The sequence below is a fragment of the Aedes albopictus genome, chromosome 1 (genome assembly GCF_035046485.1).
Source record: "Aedes albopictus strain Foshan chromosome 1, AalbF5, whole genome shotgun sequence".
NCBI classification, from domain to species: Eukaryota; Metazoa; Arthropoda; class Insecta; order Diptera; family Culicidae; genus Aedes; species Aedes albopictus.
This window is the reverse complement of record NC_085136.1, coordinates 81,304,692-81,311,259: the sequence shown is the minus strand read 5'-3', so window position 1 is coordinate 81,311,259 and position 6,568 is coordinate 81,304,692.

The window sequence follows — 6,568 nt, the reverse complement described above, 5'->3', positions numbered from 1 at the left end:
ATCCCCTTTCTTTCACCACCACCAGCGTCAGCGTCAAGACGCTGACTGTATTGGTGCGCTGTTGGTAAACAGAATGCAGTGGAATGATGAACCGGATGGCAAAACAAACAGGTGGGCCCGGCATAGACCGGCACTCATTTGATGGGTGTTGCAGGGTTGATTGCAGTGGTTATGTTAGTTAGAAGGCGGTATATTTTAGACCACTTTTGCGAAAAGATATAATTCAAATCACTTTCAACCGTTTCAGACGAAGAGAAGGAAAAAAAAACTGCCGAGAAGACTCGAAACGTTGCGGAGAGGGACCAGCGATTTGCGGGTTGGTGAGAAGGCTGGTTTTGCTGTTTTGAGGTAGATGACCAATCACGTGAAGATCAAGGTTCCAAAAGAAGGAGTAGCTATGCATGCCGAACAGATCGACGAAATCAATGTGGTATACAACAAAGGAGTGCAATGCAACTTGAAGAATGTATTTAACGTTCCGGAACTACGTGAGAAGCTCACATCTGCTAGGAAGATGGCCGATGCAGGTATTGATGCTCTGCTCTCTGGAAGTGTAGCAGTCTCGAAAAAAAAAGGTAAGTAGTTAGTCACTTGACTAGGCAATCTATACGAGCTTGAGCTGTCGTTGGAGAAAGCAAAGGCGAATTATTGCGAAATAGCAAATGGAAACCCATGACACCCGTCGACTGGGACATATCGGCCAACGCGGATTGGAGACCACTGCCCGTAAAGGAATGCTGAGTGGTATGGACGAAAAGGCAAAGAAGATCTATTTCTGTGACGACTGCGTACAAGCCAATCAATGTCGAGAACTGTTCAAAGGAATACAACCTAGGGCTAGCTGACCCTTCGAGCAAATTCATTCTGATGTTTGCGGACCGATCGACAGTGCATATTGAGTTTCATTGACGACCATACCCATTCCTCCATGATTTACTTGCTGAAGTGGAAATCTGACGTGTTCAAAAAGTTTCAAGAATATGAAGCGACGGTTTCTGCCATGCTGGGTCGTGTCAATCAAGGTAGGGAGTAGTGTGGAGTAGTGTTCTATAAACCAGATGATGTTCTGTAGGGGGAAAGACGCCCTGGTGGAGCTTAGGAAGCGAGAATGCCAAGATGCGGTGCAGTTCAAGAGATGATAAAGAGGCCGGTATCAGATAAGGTACCAACAGACGATGCGACTGGCGGCCTAGTCTAGGGGTAGACGGGGTAAGACGGCCACCCTAAGCCAAAAAAATCATAACCTAGCACTGACAATGAATTACACTAGTTTCAACACAGCATATCACTTTTCAAAGTGTTGGGCATGGAAGAAAATTAATTTTCGATTCGTGCTGTTGAAACTTTTATATTTTTAAGTCATTTGAAAATGTGATTAAAAAGCACTTTATTTTTTGACGACGGGGTAAGACGGCCCACCAGCGGGGTAAGAAGGACCATCACTATTTTTTTAAATAATAGTGATTAGAAATGTTTGAATTTCATACGTTGGAATAAGATATGACTCCCTTAAGTCCCTCACATGGAAAATTGATTAACATATTTGTCCGGGGGTTTATTTTATTTTATTGGGGTATCGTAAATATGGATATTCAAACACCCATTTACATCACAAAAATGTTGTTTCTGGTTACGTCCAGCGCAGACAACGCAAATATGAGTTTATTTATGTGAAATGGCATATTTTCAACTAACAATTGTCGATGAATTGGGTGCAGCCATATTATTCTATGATATAGGGGGTGGCCGTCTTACCCCGTTCGAGGTGGTCGCTTTTACCCCGCTTGGGCAAATTTTACTTATGAGGGTAGTTCATAAGGATTTTTGTTTTCAATCTCAATCCCGTTCCTCTTATGTTTTGTTAACATTCCTGGTAAGTTATTAACGGGTTACTTTTTTGGTTTGAAAACGTTATTCCGAATCAAAATCCTTAAGGTTGTATGCGACAAAATTAGATCAAATACATCATCATGGAGCAAAATCTTTGTTTTGTTTATTTGTTTTGAAAATCTCAATATAAACATTGCACAAAATGGCTCAAAATGACAAATATTTTTTACTTCAACAGAGTACTAGGTGAAAGTTTATAGAAAACGGCATTTTCATGGTGAACTGCAGGTGGTCCGTCTTACCCCGGCGGGAATCAACATTCGTTGAAGATCTAGTATCTTGAGGGACCCGCGCGGAGAACTGAAGTTTTCGAGAGGGTGCGGTGCTGGCTGATTGGTAGACCTGGGAGTTTAATGACAGAAGGTAATCGGTGTCGAAGAAGCTGGGAACTACCCAAGCAGCATACATGTCACAAAGGAGTGTCGACAGCGCAGGTTTTTGCTTGTACAGTAGTTACTTTTATGTAGGTAATTCTAACCCCAAAGTAAAATAGCTTTGAAAATGACTTTGTGACATGTGTGCTGCTTGGGTAGGAGAAGCTTGGCAGGCAATAGCTTCGAATCTATGAGAATGGCCAGGTAGAGCTTGGGACGTAACAGATTTGAACGTGTAAAGAGAAGAAGTGTTGCAGTAGGTACATCCATGAGGATCACAGAGGTGATGGTCCAAAGCAACTCTACCGTACGCTTATTTGATGAGCTTATAGTCCAACAAACGCTCTCTGTCCTTTGTTACTCGGCGTTTAACCAGATCTGACCAAGCTTACTTGTGTTCGGCTGCAAGAATTTCAAAGCAGCAAAAACGTACAAAAGTAGGATGTTAAAAGCAAGGATGCCTTGAGGAGATCTTGAAATTCAAAATGAAGCAGAGACTCAGTTGAAGAACCAGACGACGCACTTCCTTCGCCCTCAGAATGGCGAGAAGTTCCGAGGAAATTGTCGTCGAGGAATAGCGGACGGTAGCGCTAGGTACTCTTCCCGGTAAGTTATGTGATTACTTCATCGGTTATTGAGCTATTTCTGGTGAATTGATTTTTGCAGATGTGCGTGAATCCTACAACGAGATGACGGTGCTAGCCTAGCCCTGTCGATGGCTGCCGTACAAGATGACCTGCATTCCATAGAGGACAACAAAGTCTGGCGAATTTCAATCTGTTCGAAGGGAGTGAAGCCTCTGAAATCGAAGCAATGTGGTCAAATGCAAGACACGACTGGTGATGAATGATTCCCGTAGAAAGCTAGAGTCGACTACGAAGAGACATTCGCTCCTGTTCCAAGACTTGCCACCATCAGGACGGTTCACGCGGCAGGTGTACAGCAAGGACACCACTTACATCAAATGGACGTCAAGATGGCGTTCTTGCACGAAGGCTTGAAGGAATATTTGTACATGGTAAGACAGCGTCCCCCAATACAGTGTGTTGCTTGCTCAAGTCGCTATACGGGATCAAACAATTCTCGACATGCTGGAACGAGATCAACAAACGATTGCTGAGCCTGGGATTTCAACGATCGCTACACAACTACTGATACGCTTCAGGATGGCGGATTACAATCCTTCCAAGACACCTATGGAGAAGATTCTGAACGTTTTTCGCGTCGTAAAGCAACCATCGAACCATACCGCAAGCTTCTGAGAATAATCATGTACGTGATGCTGTGTCCCAGGCCTGTCCTCTGCTTATCTGTCGGTTTCCTGGGACGTTACCAACAGACCAACCAATAAGCACTCACCTGGTCAGGGTTTTTCAAGCTTGTAGATCGATGGATCGATATATGAGTGGCACAAAAGGAATGCATTTGAAGTTTGTTCGTGAACCCTTGGTGGAGTATGCTGACGTGGGCTGGACGTTGGATACAAGCAAGAAGCAGGTGATAGTGGATCATTAAGCAAAGTGAAGTACATATGTGTCCTTGAGTTCTTCTGTTTTGGATGCCATCTGGTTGTCAGGAGCAATGGAAGATCTCCATCTGAAGCAACCATCGGATCCAGTCATAATCTTCGAGGACAACGAAGGTAATGGGGATGGCAAAACATTTCGAAAGCCAGAGTTCGAAGCATACAGACATCAAGCATCACTTCATCTGGAACCCCATTGCCAACAGGCAGGTGGCGGTGAAGTTGTGAGTGCAACAAACCAACTGGCGTATTTGTTCTCCAAACTGGTGGACGCGGTATATCTGGAGAAGGGTTGATCGATTGAAACGAGTTATTGGCGTAGGCCATAGCAGTTTACTATAGACCAGATAGATACAGTAACGTCCTTTCTACCAGGTCATCTCGCCAAAAAGGTTTATATGGAGCAGCCTCCATGCTTCTTAGACGGAAAGCTGATGTGCAAGCTGAACATAACGTTTCGGCCACACAATTAGACCCGTGCGTCAACATCGGCATCAGGGGAGGCAAGATGATGTTCGTTGCTATATATGTCAACGACCTGATGATCTTTAGCAGCGAACACGCTGGGAAGAACATATTGAAGCAACAACTATCTAGTTGCTGCTGGATGAAAGATGTGAGATAAGGTTTATACTGCCCGGGGATTCGGTCGAAGCAAGGACTCCATAAGATTAGACCAGTGAAGGTGCCGATAAATTTTCAACGAGAAACTGACGAATGGTGTGAGCCTGAAGGATGACCCTGAACCAGTAGCAATGAGAGACATCCCCTATCAAAAAGCTGTCAGGTGTTTCGTGTATTTGGTGCAGAGCACCCGGCCTGATATTCTATTCGCAGCAAACGTCCTCAGCCAGTCCTACAACAATCCTGGACTCAGGTACTGGAATGTGGTTAAGAATGTTCTGCGTTACCTACGTGGTATTTCCAGCTTTAAACTGCAATACAAGAAGGATGTGGAAACATAGTGGCGTGGACCTCAACCCTATTCAACGATGGCGGCAATGCGGATAGAGATCCGATGCGACAATCAAAGGACCCCGACCAAGCGTTCCGGTAGTGGAGAGGCGAACTCTTTCGCTAGGAATGGGCTATCGAAGTGTCCTTTGAGGAGGTCGGAAACGGTAACAGATAGTTGGGCAGTTAGTACCAGCGTAGGAAACCCCTGGCTCATCCCTGGCTAGTGTGTCGGATGAAATAAAGAACGGAACGTCGTTAATGAAACCAATCTACAAAAATAGAGATAATATCCCTGCGATGGAGGTAATAAAAAAAAAACTTGGGCTGGCTCATATTAGTAAGTCAAAGATAGTGAACAGGCAGCACCACTAGGAACTTATGACAAGTAATCGCTGAAGCCGTTGGATGAGGACCTACCAGAAGGCGCCCGCAAGGCGAGGCGGCTGTTTACCCCGAAGGTCGACAGTAAAGCCGGCAAGTTGGACTCTAGCCATGGGAAGGGAATAGGGGTGTTGTGACCACTGATTGGTACTCAGTAACCACAAATTAGGGTGAGTCAACGGGAGCACACTCTTTGGACCAAAGTAAATTGGATGAAACAGGAACCGCAGGAGCGTAGATTCACCAGGACTAGGAAACGAAGGAGGGGCCAAGCATGATAAAGGCGATTCACTCGTCATCAAGACTGAACAGTACCCGGAAGTCCTGAAAGTGATGAGGAGCGACGCCACGCTCGTTGATCTGGGAGTCGACGTGTGCAATATCAGACGTACTAATGCAAGTGAAATGATCCTCGAGCTCAAGCGCGACAAGGAGTGCAAGGACGCTGCCTATAAAAGTCTGGCGGTCGAGGTCCTTGGCGAAAGTGTCGAGGTGAGGGCTCTTACAACGGAGGCGACTCTGAGGGAGAAAAGTCTGGACGAGGCATCTGACACAGAAGAGCTCGCCACGGCTCTGCGGCAACAGTGTGAGGTGCAGGTGGCAACCGCAGCCGTTCAGCTACGGAAGAGGTCGGCAGGGACACGGGTAGCCTTGGTACAACTACCTATTGCGGACGCTAACAAGTCTATTGAAGTAGGGAAGGTTAAGATGGGCTGGTCAGTATGATAACTCACTCTGCACGAGCTACCGGAAGCTTGCTTCATGCGTCTAGAGGCAGGACATGTCATGGGACTGTAAAGGCCTTTACAGGAGTAAGCTTTGTTGGTGATGTAGCGGTGAACCCCACACGGCATAAGGCTGCACGTGCACCCAAGTGTTAAATTTATTCCGGGAAATCCGTGAACAGAAAGCACCCAATGGGAGGTCCGGGTATCCGGCCTTCAGAAGAGCCACAGCTTACAAATCACAGTCCAGGTAAAGCAGCTGAGCCTAAACCACTGTGACGCAGCTCAGCAACTGCTTTGTAAGACAGTTTTTGAGTGGGGGATGGATATCGCTATCTTAGCGGATCCATACCGAGTACCCGTCGGTAACAGCATTTAGGGGGCGGATGGGTCCAGAAAATGGCGACGATAAGGACGACGTCCAGGAGTTGGTGTCTACTACCTATGAGGGCTTCGTGATCACCAAAGTTAACGGGATCTTATTCTGTAGCTGCTATGCGCCTCCGCGGTTGTCTATCGAGCAGTTCACGCAGATGCTGGACTGTATGACGACCGTGCTGACAGGGCGAATGTTGGTAATAGCGGTGACTTCAAAGCCTGGGCCGTTGAATAGGGAAGTCATTTAACGAACCAGCGGGGTTACCTCTTGCTAGATGCATGTCAATGGAGAATCAGTTACTGCCTAAACGGGGGACATCCAGAAAAAAAACCAAATA